At 43.2% G+C, this 21,471-nt stretch overlaps 1 long non-coding RNA gene across 1 annotated transcript; it reads left to right on the top strand.

Moving 5' to 3' along the window:
- Positions 1-500: 500 nt before the first annotated feature.
- Positions 501-12,461, top strand: LOC108591922 (uncharacterized). The gene is made up of 3 exons (XR_013536189.1): positions 501-636; positions 11,740-11,792; positions 12,325-12,461. It is a non-coding gene; the product is annotated as an uncharacterized LOC108591922 (long non-coding RNA).
- The last annotated feature ends 9,010 nt before the right edge of the window (positions 12,462-21,471 follow it).

The following is a 21,471-nucleotide window of genomic DNA, read 5'->3' as shown; positions in this document are numbered from 1 at the left end:
TTTGAAGACACAAGTGGCTGGACGTCCAGAGAAAACCTTGGGAGAAGAAGAAGAAACTGTGGCTGGACGTCCAGAGGGGCATATCAGTGGGGGAACACATAGGCGACTGGATGTTGAGAGGAGCGAACTGACAGGCTCTGGCCCACCACCAGGCCAGCGACCGGCAGAACGACGTGGAGTTTGGCTGGGGCAGTTGGAGGAGAGCCCAGGCTACTGAGTGGTCCAACTCCAGGGGAAGTCATCTCCCTTCTGGTTTCTCCATCTGCTGAGAGCTATTCCACTCGATAAAATCTTGTACTCATTCTCCAAGCCCATGTGTGATCTGATTCTTAAGGTACACCAAGGCAAAACCCTGATAGAGAAAGCCCTCTGTCCTTGCGATAAGGCAGGGGTCTAGTTGAGCTAGCACAAGCAGCCTACGGATGGCTAAACTAAAAGAGCACCCTGTAACACATGCCCACTGGAGATTCAGCTGTAAACGTTCACTCCTAGACACTTATCCTGGGGTTGGAGCCCCACAGCCTGCCCGTCCGTATGCTCCCAAGAGGTTTGAGCAGCCAGGCACTGAAGAAGCGAGTCACACCCACATCGTGTGCCCTGCGACGGGGACAAGCAAACTTTTCCCATTTCACTTAGGTAAGATGTTTTATTTTTCTGGGACTTACCCAGTTTTCTGACAGAAAAAAGATATAATTGTATTTATTGCAGTTTAGCCAGATTTTGTAATAACTACGGATTTTCCATATTAACCTGCTTTAAGAAGATATTTTCTATTCGTTAATGTAATAAACTCTGTTATAGTAGTATATGCCAGCCATTTATCTAAACAATTTATAAATGTGAATTCATTTAGTTCTAATAAGAATTCTATCTTCTTTATCCAGTCTATCATTGATGGTCATTTAGGTTAATTCTATATACATATACATCATGGAATACTATGCAGCCATTAAAAAAATGAGATAATCCCTTTGCAGGGACATAGACAGAGCTGGAGGCCATTATCCTTAGCAAACCCAGGAACAGAAAACCAAATACTGCATATTCTCACTTATAAGTGGGAGCTAAATGATGAGAACACATGGACACATGAAGGGGAACAACACACACTGGGGCTTTTCAGAGAGTGGGAGGAGTGAGAGGATCAGGAAAATTAACCAATGGCTTAATTCCTGCATGATGAAATAATTTGTACAACAAACCCCCATGACACAGGTTTACCTATCTAAAAACATGCACTTGTAGCCCTGAACTTAAAAGTCAAAAAAGCAATTATGTCATGTAGGTACAATTGTCCTCATTTTTAAAGGTTAGGTAACTTACCCAATTTCATAAAACCAGAATATGGCAGAGCTGGTATTTGAACCAAAGAGCACAGTCTGGCTACAGAGTCTGTGGTCCTAACCACTAGGCATTGCTGCCTTATAATTGATATTAAAGGTAAAGTTTGAACAGGAAAATAATCCATGTAACTCACTAACAATGGCAATCAACTTGTGTTTAAAAAAGTTTGTGGCCTGGCACAGTGGCTCATGTCTAATCCTAGCACTTTGGGAGATCAAGGCAGGGGTATCATTTAAGCTCAGGAGTTCGAGACCAGTCTGGGCAACATGGTGAAACCCCATCTCAACAAAAAGTCAAAATAAAAAAATTTAGACAGGAGTGGTAGTACACGCCCGTGGTCTCAGCCACTCAGGAGGCTGAGGCAAGAGGATTGCTTAAGCCTGGGAGGTGGAGGTTGCAGTGAGCTGAGATTGCACCACTGCACTCCAGTCTGAGCAGCAGAGTGAGATCCTGTCTCAGAAACAAAAACAAAACAACCTGTTTGTGTTACCCAACATTAAATAATGCATGTGTTTGCATTCTTATTTTTCCTCAACCTCCTGGGCTCAGGCAATCTCCCACCGCAGCCTCCTGAGTAGCTGGGACTACAGGCACACACCACTACGATCAACTAATTTTTAAATTTTTATTGTCTGTAGAGAAGGGGTCTTGCTATGTTGCCCAGGCTGGTATCAAACTCCTGGCTCAAACAATCCTCCTGCCTCACCCCCACAAAGTGCTGGGATTACAGGCATGAACCACTGCATCAGGCCTTAAGTTTTTAAATGTCTGCTAGTTTTTATCACACAGTAAGCACACATGTATTGATTGGCTGACTGGTCACACATTAATTCTCAATTAGCTATACTGACACAATGTAGAAATAAATTAATAACAAATATTTGGCTTTTGAATATCTAATATGCTAGAGCAGGTTGGAGAAGACTTTTGTCTGCCATTCCTTTTCCTAAATGTACTTTCCCTAGGGTGTTTACTAACTTATGCCCCAGAAGTCCTGTAAGATATCAGTAAATTTCTTCAAACTTTCATCAAAAATATTATTTTCTATACATCTGAAGTCATTTTACCATCAGCCATCATGAGTCTGTAATTCATCTTTATTCAGCAAGATCTTTGAAACCAAAGCAGGTCTACTCCAGGTTCTGTAGACTTTATCAGCCAGCTCAGCAATGGCAAATGGATCTCATCTGGAGTGTTAACTCTGGACAATTGTCCCTTGGAGCAATGGATAGAAAAGAGATCTGAGGCTGACCCTTGGCTTAATCGTATAGTGCATCATCTCTAGGGCACCAGGGGATGCACTGCCGCAGAGTAACACCCATTCTATTCCTGTGGCCCAGCTCTTGACTCCATACTATTTGCGCAATTTTCTTTTTAATTTTGAGACAGAGTTTCCCTCTTGTTGCCCAGGCTGGAGTGCAATGGGGCAGTCTTGGCTCAACGCAATTTCCACCTCCCAGGTTCAAGCAATTCTCCTGCCTCAGCCTCCCAAGTAGCTGGGATTACAGGGATGCACCACCTCGCCTGGCTAATTTTGTATTTTTAGTAGAGACAGGGTTTCTCCATGTTGGTCAGGCTGGTCTTGAACTCCTGACCTCAGGTGATCCGCCAACCTCAGCCTCTCAAAGCGCTGGGATTACAGGCGTAAGCCACCACGCCTGGCCCTATATTTGTTCAGTTTTCAAAGCCAATGATTGTGAGGGATTCAAACGCCATTGTCAGAGGATCCTCAAATAGCTAGAAAGACATCTTCACTTCATTAAATTGAAGTCCAGTGAAGATAAGAGCCAGCAATATCGATTTCCATTGTCATTCTTAAAAGTCAGCCAGGAATTCTACTCCCTTTATTTTCTAAGCTTCAAATGACTAGCCTCTCAAATAAGAGATTCTGGAAAAAGGTTATTAGAGATCCCTTTTCCCTGAAAGTCAAGAGGCTGGAGATAACACAGGTCAAATCAAGACTGGCGATGGGACCTGAGAACCTAGTGATTTGGCAGTTTAAAGTAAGGATCCTGGTCTTTTATGAGCCTTGGTTTATCTATCTATAAAATAACACCCACTTCTCAGCACTGGAAATCAAGTGATATATTTATAGAATAAAGTGAGGAATTTGCTCAACATCACCTGAAATCAGGGAATTGCAAATCAAAACCATAATGGGATATCATCTTTCATCTGTTAGGATGGCCATTATAAAAAAAAAATCAAAAGATAATGAGTGTTGACAAAGTTGTGAAGAAAAGTGAACCCTGGTATCCTGTTGGTGAAAACATACATTGATACAGACATTATGGAAAACAGTTCCTTAAAAAAGTTAAAAATGGAACTACAATATTATCCAGCAATCCCACTACTGGGTATATATTCAAAGAAAATAAAATCACTAACTCAAAGAGACATCTGCATGCTCACGTATATTGAAGCTTTATTCACAGTAGCCATGATATGGAAGCAACCGAAATGTCAATAGATGAATGGATAAAGAAAATAAATGTGATACATACAAGCACCACACACTATGGAATATTAGCCTTTAAAAAGAGAGAAATCCTGGCCAGGCACGGTGGCTCATGCCTGTAATCCCAGCACTTTGGGAGGCTAAGGTAGGTGGATCACCTGAGGTTGGGAGTTAGAGACCAACCTGACCAACATGGAGAAACCCCATCTCCACTAAAAATACAAAATTAGCTGGGTGTGGTGCTGCATGCCTATAATCCCAGCTACTCAGGAGGCTGAGACAGGAGAATCCCTTGAACACGGGAGGCAGAGGTTGAGGCGAGCTGAGATTGTGCCACTGAACTCCAGCCCTGGGCAACAAGAGCAACTCCGTCTCAAGGAAAAAAAAAGGGATATCCTGCCATTTGTGACAATATGGATGAACCTGGAGAACATTATGCTAAGTGAAATTAACCAGACACAAAAGACAAAATTTGCATGATCTCCTTTATACATGGAATGTTAAAAAGTTGAACCCACAGAAGCAGAGTGTAGAATGGTAGCTATCAAGGACTAGGGTGGAGGAAAATGGGAAGATGTTGGTCAAAGGGTGCAGACTTTCTGAATTACAAATAAATTCCGGAGACCTAATGTATAGCATAGAGACTATACTTAATAATAATGTATTGTATACTTAGAATTTTCCAAGAGAGTAGAGCCACACACACACAAAAATAGTAACTAAGTTCAATGATCTAAATGTTTATGTCTCCCAAAATTTATACACTGAAACTAAATTTCTAAAGCAATAGTATTAAGAAGTGGGGACTTTCAGAGGTGCTTAGTTAAAGGGATTAGTGCCCTTATAAAAGAGGCCCAAGAGAGTTTGTTCCTTCTACTAAGTGAGGATGCAGTGAGAAGATGCCATCTGTGAAGCAGATGGTAAGCCCGCAGCAGACACTGAGTCTGCTGGTGCCCTGATCTTGGACATCTTAGCCTCCAGAACTGCAATCAATAAATTTCTGTTGTTTATAAATTGCCCAGTCTAAGGTATTTTGTTATAGCAGCCTGAATGCACTAAGACACTAGGTGAGATGATGGATATGTTAGCTTGATTGTGGTTATCATTTCCCAAAGTATACACATAATCAAAACATCACATTGTACACCTCAAATATATACAATTTTTGTCAATCATACCTCCAGAAAGCTGAGAGAAAAGAATAAAAGATAGGAAATATTTGAAAAATATTAGAATTCTTTTCCCAACATTAACTTAGAAAAAGTAAGGGTTTTTTTGTTGTTGTTTTTTGTTTACTTTTTTTTTTTAGACAGGATCTCACTCTGTCACCCAGGCTGGAGTGCAGTGGCGTGATCACATCTCACTACAGCCTTGACCTCCTGGGCTCCCGTGATCCTCCCACCCAAGCCTCCCAGTAGCTGGGACTACAGGCATGCCACGACACCCTGCTAATTTTGGTATTTTTTTTGCAGAGACGGGTTTTGCCATGTTGCCCAGGCTGGTCTTGAACCCCTGGGCTCAAGCAATCTGCACATCTTGGCCTCCCAAAGTGCCAGGATTATAGGTGTGAGCCACCATGTCCCGCCCCAAGTCAATTTTAAATGAAGCAAATGACAATACTAAAAAATATATATATTAATAATACGGATACATTTGAAATGTGGAAGTCACTCAGGTTTCTTCTACCAAGTGGTCTGCTTCCAAGGAAGCTAAAAGACCCCTTTCTGTATGAAGAAAAGGAGAAATCCCAGGAAGCTTTGTGGAAGACTGAAGGAATAGATTGATATAGCCCTGCTGTGTAGAGAAAAGGCTCAAGACCAGAAGAGCAATGATTATCTCAACTCAGCACTTTCTCCAACTCATGTCTACTCTTCCTGATATGGCTGTCCACTGTACAAAGACACAAGAAATACAGCCAACTGTTTTCAGCTCGGAAAAACACAAAATACTCTCCTGATGCTGGGAGTCTTTCTCCCATCATTGCGGCAAGTCTGGTCAAGGCAAAGAAGTTAGGCACATAATTGACTGACCAGCCTGAGACATCCATGGACACCCATGGCAGAAAAGGAAATCACACAGTGTGTGAAAATATTTCTACCACTTTCGTTTAGAACATTAGAAATAGACTTTTTAAACTGAAAGCAGCTTAATTGCTAAAAACTAGTAGTTTTCTCATAAACTGCATGAATGAATTTGGATCCTTTATCCCTCCAAAAAGTGGACACATTGTTTCATTTCACAAGCTGGCTTATTTTAAAAGCCTCTGACAATCAGCTAGAAAAAGAGTGGTATTCAATAGGGGCAAAAAGTCTCCTGTTAATCAATGCTCTGTGAGCTTCTCTTAAATGTGGTCTCCAATCACAGTGTTTCCTGGACAGACTTCCTTTATAGCAGCTGCCCAGTGATCCATTAAAGTGACAAGTAGAAGCCCTCATGGCGGGCTGAGTGCACTTAATGCAACACTGACAGGAGAGATGACAAAAAAGTTTCCACTAGCCAGTTGCAAAGATGCCTCTATATCTGGGAACAGAGGGAACTTTCAAGTTAGAGTGCAGAGTAATCTCTGACACTCCAGGGATTGGAAATGGAACTGTGAAGCGATGGCACCAAATGAATCAAAGCATTTTCTTTTGTTTTTGTTTTTTGAGAGAGTTTTGCTCAAGCTGATCTTGACTCACCACAACCACCCGCTCCTGGGTTCAAGCGATTCTCCTGCCTCAGCCTCCCAAGTAGCTGGAATTACAGGCATGCGCCACCACATCAGGCTAATTTTGTGGTTTCTCCATGTTGGTCAGGCAAGTCTGGAACTGTTGGGATTACAGGCGTAAGGAACCACGCCCAGCCATCAGAGGGATTTTAAATTGGTAATAGAAACCTAAGAATGCAAAGTTTGTGAGAGGGTTTGCTACAATAACGCTCTTGGATAGGTAGCTGCTGGCATCCAACCCAGCCCCTTCATGATAACCACCTGCCTCTGCTTTAGTAGCAATAGCACCAAGTCCCACATGAGAGGAAGGGAGTCTTCCTCCACTGCGGCTCCAAGTTCAGTAATGGATCCATTCCAGTGGGTCCTTCCCTCATCTACATCTCGTTGTCTTCACTGCCTCACCTGGAGCACCTATCTTTCTCCAACCCTCTCTTTCCTCACCTCTCTCTAGCTTCTCGGTTTAGCAATATGTAGTATCCAGTTGATCTACTTCTCTAGCTTCAACTGGCCGTACCTCAATGTGTGACTTATTCCCTCCCTTCTAGCCAGATTTCTGTTGATGATTGGTGCAGAGGTTGGCCTCCCCATCTAATCACTGGGACTCTCTCTCCTTCCCTCTCTGTATCTCTTCCACAGGCTGGCCTGACAGCCTGGGATCTGGCCTGGGGTCGGCACACCAACTGCTATGGTATATGCACTGAGAATGTCTCTTTTTCTGACATCTTATTCTTACATGATATAAAGATACCGAGTGGACTCTTTGGGAACCTGGTGAGACATTTCCCAAGTCTGAGCTGGGAACTCCAGTCAGAACACAGTCCCCATTGTCTGAAGTGAAAACCGGTGGCTGCTACTTCTTACATTCCTAACTATGGGCCAGCTTCCCAGTACCATAATCATCACCACAACTACTACTCCTAGCTTGCAGGGACTTATTATGTGTTTGACACTACTTTTAAAGCACTTTGCAAATATCGTCTTTTAAGTTTACGCAACCCAATGAGAAGATACAAATATTATCTCTAGATAAGAAAATTGAGGTTAAAAGAGGTTGTTCTGCTAGTGATTGGTGAGGCATTGTTTCCAATCCTGACAAACTCTACCAGATGCCCCCAAATCCTGAACTGAATACACAAATACAAAGAGTAAAAAACAACTACAACAAAAAACTGAATCATGCCTGATTTACCAGAAAATTCTCAGTAAGTACAAAGCACACAAGAAAAGCCAGGTGTCCCTGAGTGGATGCCATCAAATTCTAGTCTCTACTAGTCAAAGATGTTGGTCATGGTTTATGTGTCCTAGGAAACAGTGTTTATTTTTATTGAGGGATGTCAGAGAAATATGCATTTTTTAAAAATACATTTAAATTAAAAAGATATTCTTGGCTCCTGTTATGCTAATGATTTTACGGGGCCATATATGTATACAAAGACATAAACCATAAAAGACAGTCATCATAATCACTTCCTCGTATGGCTCTACCTCTGTACGGCTTCATCAAACTCACTAATGTAGCTGGAGGAAAACACGCAGTCACACTGGATCGTCTTACTTTAAGTTCATGATCTTGAAACTATAGTGGTCCCTGATGGCTGCTCAACAGTGGTATTATACTTCCCTAGTTCACGCACTCTCTTATTCTTCTAGACAATATAGTCTGTTTTTATTATTCACAGTAGCTGTATCCCATAAAGTTGTCAGGAATGCTGAATTAACAAACACTAAACCATCAATCTTGGGGGAATTACACAGTCAGTTCTCTGCAAGCTTGTGGCCACAACATTTTCATCAACCAATAAGCATAATCTTATTTTATGTACATTTCTGTTTAAGGACACCTTATTATATATATATATATTATATATAATTGATTCATTAACATTTAACTCACAGACAAAAGCACTAAAACTCATTTCGGAATGGTGCTTCTCTAGCACATGTATTTTCTCCATCAGGCACATCACAGCCTTTCTTGCACTCAGGAACACCGGGCAGCACTTGAGCGTTACACTTGGACAGGGGGCATTTTAAACAGCAAAGTCAACAATAAAAAGCACAAAAAAATGCTGAAAATGTGGCACTGAAGAGACCACAAAGATGACACTTGTTTATAAGATAAGAGCTGAAACGGGAAGGCAGAGTGTGGCCTTGTTCAACCTCAGCTGGGAGCATGCACCTGGGATGACTGAGATTGTTTGCAGCCCTGAGCATGTGCCTGTCTGCAAATGACCAGAAAAGCACTGCAAGTATTAATCTGGGAAACGAAAATTAATTTTAGCAAGTAGGGGAATATGCAAATATGGAATCTACAAATGCTGAGAGTTGACTGTATTTTACATCTTCTCACCCCAAATCTTCAGTATCTTTTCCTGTGCTGCCAAACTCATGACCTTGTTTCCTCCTTCACTAAGAAAATTAAAGCAATCAGAATAGAGCTGCTGACTCCTACCACCACCTTATCAGCCTTCTAGCATCTTCTCCCACATATTCTACCTGCCTGCTTATTACCTGAGATGAATTCTTATTCTTGTTTAAAGTGCTCATCTGTGAACTGCTGTGGTTTGGCTATTTGACCCTTCCTAATTTCATGTTGAAATTTGGTCCCCAGTGTTGGGCCTGGGGCCTAATGGGAGGTGTTTGGGTCATGGAAATAGATCCCTCATGAATAAATGAATGCCTTCCCTGGGGCAGGTGGGAGTGAGTGAGCTCTTGCTGTATTAGTTTCCTCAAGAGCCGGTTGTTAAAAGAGCCTGGCACCTTCCCTGCCTCTCTTGCTTCACCTCTCCAGCATGTGATCTCTGCGCTCACTGTCTCCCCTTTGCCCTCTACCATGAGTGGAGGTGGCCTCAGGCCCTCGCCAGGTGCAGACACCCAGTCTTGAATCTGCCATCAGAGTTGTGAGACAAGTAAATCTCTTTTCCTTCTTTCTTTCTCTCTCTCTCTCTGTCTCTCTCTCTCTCTCTCTCTCTCTCTCTCTTTCTTTTTTTTCTACCTTTCTTTCCTCCTTTTTCTTTCTTTCTTTCTGGCTTTCTTGCTTTCTTTTTTTGATGGATTTTCATTTTTGTTGTCCAGGCTGGAGTGCAATGGTGTGATCTTGGCTCACCGCAACCTCCGCCTCCCGGGTTCAAGCGATTCCCCTGCCTCAGTCTCCCAAGTAGCTGGGATTATAGGCATGGGCCACCACACCCAGCTAACTTTTTTTTTTTTTCAGTAGAGATTGGGTTTCTCCATGTCAGTCAGGCTGGTCTCAAACTCCTGACCTCAGGTGATCTGCCCACCTTGGCCTTCCAAAGTGTTGGGATTACAGTCGTGAGCTACCATACCCGGCCAATCTCGTTTCTGTATAAACCACCAAGCCACCACTTCTGGGTCAGTATCAGATCAATTGACTACCCCTGCTTCAGTCAAACATTTTTTTATAGCAATACAAAACACTCTTGAGAAATGCACTAAGGTCCCATTTCTCCGACTTACTCAAGAACATTGATCCCACCATTCTGCCTTCTCTTCCAACGTTAGTTTTCCTCTCGTCGAGGTCAGTCATTCCCATCAGTACAAAAATACTATTCTCTATCCTTTCTTGATAACCTGTTTGGAAGTTTTTTTACAGTTCTAAGTGCGCCATAGCTAACCCAGAGTTAGAACCTAAGCAACGCCATCTTAAACCCTGTACCTTGCAAGCACCAAGAAAACCGGTTTTGGCCGGGCGCGGTGGCTCAAGCCTGTAATCCCAGCACTTTGGGAGGCTGAGGCGGGTGGATCACGAGGTCGGCAGATCGAGACCATCCTGGTCAACATGGTGAAACCCCGTCTCTACTAAAAATTACAAAAAATTAGCTGGGCATGGTGGCGTGTGCCTGTAATCCCAGATACTCAGGAGGCTGAGGCAGGAGAATTGCCTGAACCCAGGGGGCGGAGGTTGCAGTGAGCCGAAATCGCGCCATTGCACTCCAGCCTGGGTAACAAGAGCGAAACTCCGTCTCAAAAAAAAAAAAAAAAAAAGAAAAAGAAAACCGGTTTTTTTCAAAAAATAAGTTGTAACTGCTGCCCTGTTTCCTTTGTGATAACTCTTTGCTGCCCCATTTTCCTTGCAATAACTGTTGACCTTGGCTTCTGTAAATAAAATCAGCTAGCTTGCTGTAAAGTTGCTTGTCCTGCATCCCCTCACCCCCTTGGTCCTAAAACCAGGATGTGGTTTTTCAGTTTAAAAACCCTGCTCCCCCTGGGCTCAGGGCCACGGGTTGTAGAGGCGTGAGTCCTCTGTGGCTGCTGGCAATAAAGACCCTGCAATTTGGCATACTTTTGTCTTGGTGTTAATTTTTTATACTCGATCTGGTATGACATAAGAAACACTTTAAGATTTTTTTCATACATTTTGAAAAAGACTCCTATGCCTGTCCTTAATACTAATGAAATAAGAAACAAGCATTAAGTAGTATCTACAAGTTTATTAATTCAGATTTATGAAATCAAACAATTAAAAGCAATCTAAATAAGTAATAGAGGTTTGCTTAAATACATACAATACTATGAAACCATTATAAGCTTCAGATGAATAGTTATGTGAAAATAGTGTAAATTAAGTGGAAAATTAAGATTTATAAACCAATTATAAAAATGGTCCTATTTTTATAGAAATAGAAAATATGGGGGCCAGGTGTGGTGGCTCATGCCTGTAATCCCAGGACTTTGGGAGCCCGAGGCTGGTGGATCGAGACCATCCCGGTCAACATGGTGAAACCCCGGTCTCTACTAAAAATACAAAAAAATTAGCTGGGCATGGTGGCCCGTGCCTGTAATCCCAGCTACTCAGGAGGCTGAGGCAGGAGAATTGCCTGAACCCAGGAGGCAGAGGTTGCGGTGAGCTGAGATTGTGCCTGCATTCCAGCCTGGGTAACAAGAGCAAAACTCTGTCTCAAAAAAAAAGAAATAGAAAATACGGATTTATTTTGTCTGTGTGGGTTTGCACACTGAAAAATGATTAGAAAGACATCTGGAATATATACCAATGTTTAGCCCTGATTTGCCTGACTTCATAGCCCAGGGTCTCAGTTACTCTGCCAAGTGAAGTGTGGCTGCTTTCAGCTATGCTAAGAAGGAAAGCCATAGGCATGACCCTATATCTTGGCTCAGAAAGCCACACTGAAACAACACATTTCACGGATTGGCTCCTAGAATGTTGAAAAAAAAAAAAGCTGGAGTTACAATATCTCTTTTTCCTTTTTAGGTACTCCCTATTTAATTGTGAACTTGGTAAGAAAACTAAGAGGAAACTAAGAGGTATGTGAAATCGAATAAAATGGCCGCAAATCATCCCATTCCCTCTTTAGATGAAGGCAGAGACTGCAGACTCAAGACCAGCACCCTGTAGGATAAACACGAACAGCCCTTTGACAGCAAAAGCAACCAAGAAGTGTCTCCTGACCTGCGTTTAGAAATAAATAAAGGAACTCCAATTCTAAAGAGCAAGTGGAGCCTTTTCTGGGGTGGGCAAGAAGTGTGTTCATTACAGGTTGAAGAGCTCAATACCAGAGGTCCATCTTGACAGCTCTTCTAATTCTCACGGAGTGTGGCCAGGGATGCTCCTCGGCTAATCTCCACCAGATGTTGTGAGATTGTCAACATTTCCCAAAGCTATTCCAATTCCCCAAGACAATTAAGACCTATAATCAGATTTCAAAGGACACCTTCCTACAACATTAAACCACAGTACCTTACATAATGAGAAAATCAGAATGAACGATAGAATTTACATTGAGTACTATTTCAGTCTTCAAAGAGCTGAGATAAATTATGATTTTTATCTTCACAGCACTTCTATGGCACAGGAAGAAGCAGTACTGGGTGGCCCTGTCTGACAGCTGAAGAAAGTGAGGGCTGCTGGGAGCCCATGCCGCACTCTGTCACATTAAGATGGCAGCACAAGAGCCCAGGTCTGCTGTGCCTGGTGCCCCGCCCTTAGTATCATACCTTCCCAGGGAACATCTTCTCAGGCCTTTGAGGTACGCACCCCAGAGTAATCACACATTTGCACCCCTATCTCCTCTCTGCTCACCTCAAACCCATGTACTCACTGTACATTCACACACTCTAGCAACCCTGTGCCACTGTCTGCCCTGCAAACCTCACCCCACTCATCCAGTCAAGGTCAAGGATGGGATTCTATCTCCACAGAAAGATACATACTCGGGTGACATAGATGTTTGCTCAATAATTATCCGTTACATTGGACAGATAGTTTTAAGTACTCTTCTGCATTCTATCTCCAAAAAAAAGGAAAAAATAAGAGAACATTCTGTGATGAGAAAAATGGTTAACTTTCATCTTATTAAAAAATTATTTTCTTGCCTATATTTGTTGACAGGTCTTGACAGAATTTTGACCCCCTCATGATCCCAATCTTTGCCTGGGGATCCCTGATCTCTCTGTCCAGTCAGCTGTCCTCTTTGATTGTGACCTCCCCCTGACCTGGCCTTAGGTCCATATTCCCCCCAGGCAGAATGGGCCTCATTAGCCAAAGAACTGGGCTCTTAAATTCTAGGAACCTAATCTCAAGGTCTACCTCGCCCACATGTGGACACAAGGGAACATCAAGAGTTCTCTAAGTTAGGTAGGACTTTATATGAAAATCCCAAAAAGGATATATTGAAAATGACCCAACACATACTTTGAAATGAAAATAATACACAATTTGTTAGACACATGGAGAAGGGCATTGTATCCAGGCCAGAACCTAGAAACCTTGGAACTCATGACCTCTGACTCAGAGGTCAGCCTTCATGCTGCAGACCAACGGCTTCTTAACTGTCACAGAACTTTGGGAAAGCTCTTAACTGCCACTGACACGGTGTCCAGCCATATCTCTTGATGAACCTGAAGGAGGAGGAGCTCTGCAGGGATGTTTGAAACCAGTAATATTCAGATATTCCTGCCGGACTGAGTATCTCAGAAAGAAACCAGACTGAAGGGGAAAAGTACAGGAGTTTCAGGAGGAAATTCTTACGAATAAAAATGTTCAGCCAAGGGCATGACAGAGCAACAAAGCCCGTTGGCTAGGCAGCAGGGGTGGGCGGTTCCCTGGGAGGCTGGGTAGAGCTTGACTAGCATCCGTGTGCTCCAGAAAAGAGAGGGCTGTGGTGTAAAGGAACAGTGCCACATGCACTCCAGCACCAATGGAGGGGTGATCCACGGGAGCCAGTGGCAGGCGGGGAGCGGCCTCTGTGAGGGGAACAGAGTGGGAGAAGGGGCAGGGGGCTATCGGGCACGTGGCAGAAGTGGCCATGCCTCCCTCCAGGTGCTTCTGGGAGCAAAGTGATCTAGTAGATCACTTTGGGCATTCATATCCCAAATGAAAACACACCTAGAGATCCTGAGGAACGTTTTGGAAGGGGGATCGTGAGAGGGTGAAATAGAATTTTTGCTGGGAAAAGAAGCAGGAGGAGGGGGAATTACAAGGTCACTGTAAATGTGAAGTGTGTGTACTTTCTGACAGATGAAACTTGCTAGAAACAAAAAGATTCGTGTGACAGGTGCTGCTATGAGCCTGGAATTTTTCCCTGCTAAGAAATGGATGGTAAGCCTTACCATCTCAGGAGTAGGAAAATATCCTGGTTCAGTCTCAGTCCTCTTCCTCGTGACCAATGTCCTATGTCTCATGGAGCAGATTGTCACTGGGGGGTCTTCTTGCAGCAGTGTCCTTATTCCTGAGACCTGGACTTCACGTCGGCGGGTGCTGGAGGGACAGTCTCTGCAATGTCATTCTTGTTTATTTCATGTGCAGCTGTGCCTCTCTCCACTTGGGCTGGTGAAGTTTGCAGTGGCCGCAAAAGACCTCTCAGGCAAGCCCAAGCCTGCTGCACCTGTTTCTGTGTTCTCTTTGGCAACTGCATTTTCTCTTTGGGAACTAGCTTCTTCCCGAATGCTGTGGTTATCAGAGGGGTGTTTTAAACTAATCCCAACAGCTAAATACAAACTCAAAAAGATTCTCTGTTGAACATTTAAAAAAAAGCAGAGGGGATGGGGGCAGTGGGAGGAGGAGGTTTGCATTTTAACATAAAAAGCTGCTTGAAATTAGAGGTGAAGTTTCCCCTTTTAGTCTAAAATACGGATATTCATCCATTCTTCATGCAACGAGAGACAAAGAGCTTCTCTCCAGTCTTCCACCACATACATACTCTTGGCCATAGTCGCCAATGACAAATATATTTGGCCAATTTTGTACCTGTAATTAAAGCAAACCTCTATAGAGAAGGCCCTCAGGCCAGCCCCGAGACTCCGCTGACCACTTCTACTCATTTTGTTTCCTAACCTGCCCCTCCCAGTCTCCTGAGGCCCAACCTGTTGCCAACTGTGACCTGGCTGAGCTGCTTGCTGGCCCTCCTTTTGTCCTCTGCAGAAGGCCAGCAGGACCCAGCTAACAGCTAGTGCTTACAGGGAGAAGGGTCTCGACAGTGGGTTTAAATTAAGAGGTAAAAGTAGACACTGCAATCTATAGAGACAGGTTCAGAAGTTAGAAATTCAGGTTTCCCTGAGAATCCCCTAGGGTGGAAGTTCACGCCTCGTGACACTACGGAAAGCTCACAGCTTTCGCTTCTTATTCTGCGGTGATCGTTGGGTGAGTTTGGACAGGCCACTGAATTTCTGACCTTAGTATTTTATCTAGATTTCCAGGAAGTTGTGAGAAAGCTGTAGAGGCTAAAGCTTGAGAACTCTGTGGATCTAATGATCAGAAGTAGGAGGTACTGTAGTGTCAGCCTCAGGTGGCATTAGCTCTGCACCCTGCTCTATACCTGCCACCTCTGCATGGCCCTCGGAAGCCCTAGTCGCTGACTTTTCTCTGTCTCCTGACTTTGGTAGTTCATTAAGGCCACTTGCCTTCGAGACATTCAGGACCCCTGAAAAGAAGCCCTTGAAGAGGGCTATTTTCTTTACCGTCGCATTTCCTAGCACGTTGAACAGCATTGAATAGAAATCTTCTCAGCTGCAAAAAAGATGTCTGATGTCCAACACCAGAGCAGCCTCATTGTGTCATCTTTTCCTTTCTTTTGATTCCTTTAAATTATTTTTAATTTTTTATAAAAATGTCTGTCTTATGAGTTGTGTTACATTCCCCACTTAAAAGCTTAGGTGAAACCCTATGGTTGACAAGTTAAATCCTTGGCATGAATTTTTTAAATTTTTTTGCAGTTTGCTCCAAGCTTTCCAATGTCACCTCCTGTCTCCTCCTCCCTCTCTGTTATGCTAATAATTCAGAGCTTGTCAGTGAGCTCCGATGCTAAACAAAACACTCTCATAGCTCTGATTTTGCTTATGTTGCTGTTCCTTCTCTCTTCTGGGGAACATCTCCTCTGCCTGTAAAACATGCTTCTGCCATAATTTCTTGTGAATCACCTTGTTACCCCACCTGCTTCATATCTCCTTCAAAGGCCCCTGGCCTCCCCACACCTCACTGCATATTCTGCATAATCAGCTTCATTTTATTGTGGTTGTATTCAGCCTTTTATTATTTAACTTTTCATATGTGTCTTCTCAACTGTCATAAGTTTTTTAAGGCAAGAGGGATGGTTCTTAGATTACCTTTATACCCCTCATGTTACCTGACACAATATCACCCATACAGCTCTACAGTAAATATTCAATTAAAACACAGGAGTAGAGGCCAGGTGCAGTGTCTCTCTGCTATAATCTCAGCACTTTGGGAAGAAGAAGCAGGGGGATCACTTGAGGCAAGGTCAAAGACCAGCCTGGACAACATGGTGAGACCCCATCTCTACAAAAACTTTAAAAATTAACTGGGTGTGGTGGCACACACATCTGTAGTTCCAGTGACTTGGAAGGCTGAGGCAGAAGGATTGCTGGAACCCAAGAGTCCAAGGCTGCAGTGAGCTAGGATCACACCACTCTAGCCTGGGAGACAGAGAAGATCCTGTCTTTGTATACATATATGAATAGAAGACATATCAACCAACCCCTTTGAAAATATACCCACCTTAAGTTTTCTTTCTAAACCTGCCACATCTATCTCTAACCAGGCACTTTTCCATCTTTTAACTACCTTCAGTGTTCAAAGTCAGTTGACCAACATCAATTGTATTGTACACAACTAACTCCTAGGCAGGAGGTAACTGAAGTCAGTTTTGCAGACATGAACCAATGGCCAGTAGAGGTGTTCTGGACATTGGTGCGTGAGTCCGTCCCACTGAGGGATGGGGGAAAAAAGTCATGGGGGAAAAAAACAAGTGTCTTAAAGATACACCTTTAGCGAGTGAGGATGAGTTAGAACCTCTCTAGGCATTCTTATTTTAGGTAGATAAACTGTGTTGGTTTTTTTTAAGTTTAAAATGGAGTTTTTGAGAAAACAGAAGAGGTAGCTCAATACAGCTTTTGCTTTGTGGATGCCACTTAGGTGCCAAATTACATCCTCAAAGTCTTGGTTATCAACCTTCTCAAAAGAAATCCAACTGAGTTTCCTCTCCAGTGATTTCCCTTAGAATTAAGAGAGGAGAATGATTTGTTGTAGGTAATTGGAGAACTGAAAGCAGAATGGCTTTTAAAGTATGAAGAAAGCTACTGTAGCATTTTAGATCATTATTGCCAATGATCTCCAGGATATATATCATAGATATTTATATAACATAGGTAGTAATGTACCTCAGAACTCAAACACAGTGTATACTGTCAGTACACCTTGAAATTGAAAAAAAAGCCTTAAAAAATGAATGCTGTTACTCCTCTCGACTAAAGAAAGCCTTTGATCCTAAACTACAGAATTCTGCAAAATAATTAACATTGTCTTGAGGTGACCTTTTCTCATATTCTCTCTGAGCTTTCTCAATCTTCCAAAACAGGGCTAAATAATACAAGCCTTCCTAGTTAGAATAAGTTCATCCTGCTGAGAAATCCAATTTTTTTCAAAGCCAAAATAAGCCATGAATTCAACCACTCATCAAAGACTGGGGATTATGAAGATTCCTGGCTCTTGGGGCTATTACTTGCTTGCCAGAAATATCAAAAGACATCAGGGTTCGTTATCCTTAACACAACCTATTTGATTCAAAGACTCTTTGAGCGGTAGTCATGCACACAGTAATCACAGCCTAAACCGTGTCAATGTTCTGAACAGACACTGGACAGCATTGTAGCAAGAGCCTGTGACGGGGTTTTCAGTCCTGAAGTCAGAATCCACTGGATAAAGTTTATGAAGAGGGCTTCGTCCTCTTAGTATGTGATTTCCAGAAATGTGAATGTTCACGGAGAGCACATATCTTATTATTTTCACCTGTGATGCTCTTGTAACTGCACCCGCAGCTCCCTGTCCCTTGCCACTCCAGTCTATTCTTTACTATGTAAATCAAAGTATCTCTGCAAAATGCAAATCTGATTGTCTCTTCCCCATTGAAAATGGCTTAAAAGTCCTCCATTGCTTTAGGATAAAGTCCAAATTCCTTATTTTGGCTTACAAGCTAAAATCTAGTCCTGGATCCAGTCCTGGCTTACCTCTCTAATTTTCTTTTTAACTTTACCACCTACCACCTACCACCCCCACACATCTCCTCTGCTTTCCAACTATATTGAAAACATTTAATTCTGTATGTTCTCTTGTCTTTGGCATTTTGTTCCCTCCTCTCCTGCTCCCACATACTCATAACGTAGACTTGATTTCATAAACACACATGCTCCTCTTTGCACAAACTCATGTCAGAATATGTATTTCGGGTGCTGTAAAGAATAAGATTTAACTGCTACTAACAAATTCTGTAGTGACATTACACACCAACTTTTTGGGAATCTAAACACTGTCAAATTTTTGTCTTGGTGACCACCTTCCTCCCTGTCACCAAGTGAGTATGAATGCTTGACATTAGAAAATAATTTATATTTCAAATCAGAGGCAACTTTATCATGGTAGAGTGCTCTGGCCTCCTTTCTGGATGCCTTACATTGTTCACTAATGAGATAAAATGTGGCGGCCCCATCCGTCTTGGTTTGTTTTGGCTTGGTCTTGACTGTAAAAGATTGTACAGTAACATTAATGAGATATTTAATTCACTAAAGAGATCTTTAACTTCCTCATTTGCTAGATTAATAGGAAGATAATCTAGGGAAACAATGAAATACCATTCACCTACCCAATTTTTAATAGATTTCACAGTCTCTGTGGGCCCTTGGAAAAAGCATCATGGTACTTTCTGCAGTTACACAGAAAAATAATTTTGCATTCGGATACATTATCTCTCTACCTCTAAGCTTATGCTTTCACGCACTGAAATGCAGACTCACATGTAGTAAGCATCCAGATATTTTGTTGGTTATTGGTTATTGCCAGCATATCTAGTAAATGATCTGAATTCAATTTTAAGCTGTCTTAATGTCAAAAAAAAAGCATATCTTTACCTAACTTTAATCCAGTAAGTTTTTACTAAGAATTTACTGTATTTTAAGGCCTTTGCTCCTTGAAAAAGCCCTCATTTAGATTGAGCTGTCTGTGTAACTATTAGGTGTGCCCAGGATATCCTGGAGTGAATGCTCAAACATTGGCCTTGATGCCAGGACTCCCCTGGATGGTGGTCTGGCTTCCCTGAGCCTCCTGATGCTTTGGGCAAGGTTGGCACCCCTGCCTAATTCTCAGAGGCTACATGGCTGTATGCAGACAGCTGGTGTGTCACCTGTCTCACTATGCCTTTGTAGAAATGCTGCCTGGATGGGTCATGAGAATGAGGGATTTCCCATATTAAGTTCTTAAGATTACTTCTTACAGAATTGCCACAATCAAATATTTATACAAGCGGGTCACTATTCAACCAGAACTGACCCAGCATCTCCTGTGTCAAGTCACCCGGGAGATCCTGAAGTTGAATTCAACCATGTTTGTGAAGTGACTGCTGGGGACTGTGCACAGGGCAGGGGCCAGGGTGGTCTTGATGGATCACCCACAGCCCTGCCCTGCCTGGACAATCTTACTCCAAATGGCAGGAGCTGAGCCTTGTGCTCCCAACCCTTCCCTGGCATTCACAGAGGAACACCGTTAATACTGAATCAACAAATGAAGTGGGAAGCTTTTTGAACTAGAGGAGCTTGTTATTCTAAAGAACAAAGCCAGCTCTTTTTTAAAAATACTTGAGAACACAGTTGAAACAAGATGCAACCAAACTTGAGAATTCATACACTCAAGAATAGATTTGATAGTATGGATTTCATTTTCTATTTAAAACATAGGCAATCTACCGAGACACAAGCTGCCATATCTCTCTGCAAGCATGCTGCTAGGGGCCAGGGGAAAGAGCCTAGAGGTGTTGAGATGAAAAGTTACCTTAGGAGGGTGCCTTTAAATTAGTCCCAGATGGCCCTCACCAAATTTCATCTAGCAAGTGGTGGGGGCCACTCCTCTGTTGCCTCCCTAACACAAGCAGGTGAAGCTGTGGGGCCAGGTCCTCCTCAAACAAGGGAGATAAAGGGAGTCCCAGGAATTGGGGACCTGGCCTAAGAAGGTGACAACTAAGAGGCTGGGCTTGTCCTAAGCCTCTCACAGTCATGCTAAGGGGGGGGCTAGATTGGAGAGGAGAACTGAAAGGCCCACTTGAGTTGAGGAGGTCCATCCTCCTTCCCTTGATCCCCCAAATCACCCAGGGATTCTAAATGGCAATCTGAATCACCAAAACCAGGAAAAGGAACCTGGGACCCATCAGCCCTGCTGCGCCATTTGCGAGATCAACCCTGGACCTGGTGACCCATGTTTTGGGAATGGCTTACATTTGTAGTGGCCAACAGGTGCATCTTAGGAATTCTGGGGTTTATGAGCCTGCAAGGTGGCTGTTACAGCCTCTGCCTTTTTCTTGAGCCTCCTTTTCCTCTCTTGGGCCTTCTGATTACTGTTGCAAAAGACCAAGGCGGCCACTTGCAGGAGGTACTACCTGGTTCTATGGCCTATTTCTACAGCTTCTTCCTAATAGCAGCAGCTGCCTGATCTCCTAGGACCAGCTGTCCCTCTACTGAATCAGGAGATAGAGGGGTGTGTTTTACCAAGACCCCTCTTAGCCTTTCCAGGAAGGCACTAGGACTCCCATCCAATCCCTGATCTACCATGGATAGCCCAGTTCAACTGAGAGGCCCAGGCCCAGCTCCTCACAAGCCCTCCAGTATACACACCTGAAAGTTTTTCCTTCCATTGTCCCGTTTCATCACTGGGATCCCACTAGGGTACTCCAATGGTACTGCTATTCTTCCAACTGGATAAGGTTCCTCTCCTTCCCTGTTCCTATACAAGATGTAAATAAAGTTCATCCCCAACATTCTTTGTCGCTTGCCAAGAATGGCCTACTTTTCAGGGTTTGATTCAAAAAGGAACATGGCCGTCCTTCCAGAAGAGTTTAAATACTTGGGTTAAGCTGTGGAGAGCCTCTCTCTCTCTCTCTCTCTCTCTCATATATATATATATATATATAATCAGGGCTGTCTGAAAACCTGCCAAGATCCCCCTTAATTTACTTTAAGTCCTGAAGAGAAAAGGGGACCAGGACCTTAATGGGGCCATGTTCACCAGACATCTGTTGTAGGGGCAGCTGAGACTGGGACCTGCCTAAAATTAGGATTCCTAGGCTGGGGTAAACTTGAGAGAGAACCTGGATAGGGAGGGAGGAACAGAGGTGGATTCCCCTGCTGGAAGTACCTCTGGGGTTTGCTTCCCTGCTTCCCTGGGATTGCCCTTGTAACCTCCCCTGAAATGGCCACTAGGAGGGTTGAATCAATCCTACAATGTTGGCAAAGGTCTGTGTTAGGGTTATCCTGCAAGGCAAAGAAGGCCTGCACATAAGGGACCTTGGACCACTTGCCCTCGTGTTCACAGAAAAGCTTCCTTCCTGAAGCAGGGCTGCTTTTCTGTGCCTCAAGGTGCCTGGCACTAAGTTGCAACCAAGTAAATTACAAGGTCATTTTCACCACGAATTTACTTACAGATACCAAG

Source organism: Callithrix jacchus, chromosome 5 (assembly GCF_049354715.1).
Source record: "Callithrix jacchus isolate 240 chromosome 5, calJac240_pri, whole genome shotgun sequence".
NCBI classification, from domain to species: Eukaryota; Metazoa; Chordata; class Mammalia; order Primates; family Cebidae; genus Callithrix; species Callithrix jacchus.
This window is presented reverse-complemented; position numbering and strand designations above follow the sequence as displayed.